At 36.5% G+C, this 1,699-nt stretch overlaps 1 pseudogene; it reads left to right on the top strand.

The window, feature by feature from the left end:
- Positions 1 to 452: 452 nt before the first annotated feature.
- On the top strand, positions 453 to 698 carry LOC119874869 (annotated as a pseudogene).
- The last annotated feature ends 1,001 nt before the right edge of the window (positions 699 to 1,699 follow it).

The raw sequence follows: 1,699 nt of genomic DNA, 5'->3' as shown, positions 1-1,699 counted from the left end.
TTCATTTATTTATTAATACAAGAGCAAGGCAAGGGGCAGAGGGTCAGGGAAGGAAAGAATCCTAAGCAAGCTCCACACTCAGTGTAGAGCCTGAGCAGGGCCCAGTCTCACAACCCTGAGATCATGACCTGAGCCAAAATCAAGAGTCAGACACTTAAGGATTAGCTGCCCAGGAGTCTCAGTTATCTTTTCAAAAATGAATTTTAGACTATGAGAGTCTTAATTGATCATATGATGACTACTCCATTGACAGACATATTCATTATGTTCTCAAGTACAACATATACAAATCTCCAAGTAAACAGAATATACACTCTTAACAGAAAATAATATAAGTGACAAGATGTCAAATCTGTTTTATATAAGAAGTTGAGTCTTTACCTTGGCATCCTGTGAACATGTGGCCTGCCAAACCCAATCTCCATGTCTCCTTCGCTCTGTCTGCCCACAGGATGGTGTGCAAGCGGATCTACTCATTGAACAAGTACTTCCACAAATAAAAGTACGAGCATGTCATGTAATGCAGAGAACTTTCCAAACAAGTATCATCTGACGTCTAAAGAAGAGTGGAGGAGACTTGGAGTCCAACAGAGTCTAGGCTGGGTTCATTACATGACTCACAAGCCACAACTACATATGGTCTCTTTAGACCACCTCTTCCAAAGATCAACAAAAAAGGAGTAAATCTGGGGATCTAAATTCAATATTTTTCAGAAAGACTTAATGTATATGTGTGTATAAGGTGGTATTCAGTGAATACCTGAAAAATATATAAAAAATTTCACCCACACCTGTGCATGAGCTGTGTTGTTCACAGCAACAGAGCCCAGTTGAATGTAACTACAGGAGGTTATTGTAAAATGCTTAAGATAAAATTTCTTCTAGTCAGTTTTTCTCTTTGCATAAGTGCCTGTTTGCCTATTACTTTTGTTAAATAAAGTTTGTATGAAGTTTTTATTTAAAAACTGTTTTGTGTAACTGTAAACGTGTAAGATGCCTTCAAATAGTTGTTTGCCAAAAGTCATGCTTTAGCAGATTGTCATTATAAATATATATGTAATAAAACCTTTTTATTTCATATACATAATAAAACTGAATTCACCGCATTTGTTTAAAACAGAAGACCAATGAGAGAAAGACAAACATTATATGGTTTCATTCATTCGGGGAATATAAAAAATAGTGAAAGGGATTAAAGGGGAAAGGAGAGAAAATGAGTGGGAAATATCAGAGAGGCAGACAGAACATGAGGGACTCCTAACTCTGGGAAATGAACAATGGGTAGTGGAAGGGGAGGTGGGAAGGGGGATGGAGTGACTGGGTGATGGGTACTGAGGGGGGCACTTGACGGGATGAGCACTGGGTAGTATACTATATGTTGGCAAATCAAACTCCAATAAAAAATATGAAAAAATAAATAAATAAAGCCAAAGACCTCTCAAAAATTTTAGTTGTCTTATTTATGAAGTTGGGGGCATGGAAATCCAACACCTAATATAAATTAATAAGAGTATATTGTCAAATACTGGGACTTAAAACTTTATACTAGCATTATTAGTCCGTTAATAAATCCAGACCCTGACAGAAATATAGAATAAAAGATTTGAGGGTGGTGTGTTCTAAACCACAGGGAATTGAGAATAAGGACTACAGTGTACTTCTTGGCAGAAACCATTAAAAAAAGTGAAATATTTATTTT

This window comes from Canis lupus, chromosome 4, assembly GCF_011100685.1.
Source record: "Canis lupus familiaris isolate Mischka breed German Shepherd chromosome 4, alternate assembly UU_Cfam_GSD_1.0, whole genome shotgun sequence".
NCBI lineage: Eukaryota > Metazoa > Chordata > Mammalia > Carnivora > Canidae > Canis > Canis lupus.
The sequence above is the reverse complement of the archived record's forward strand: the minus strand, read 5'-3'. Positions and strand labels throughout refer to the sequence as shown.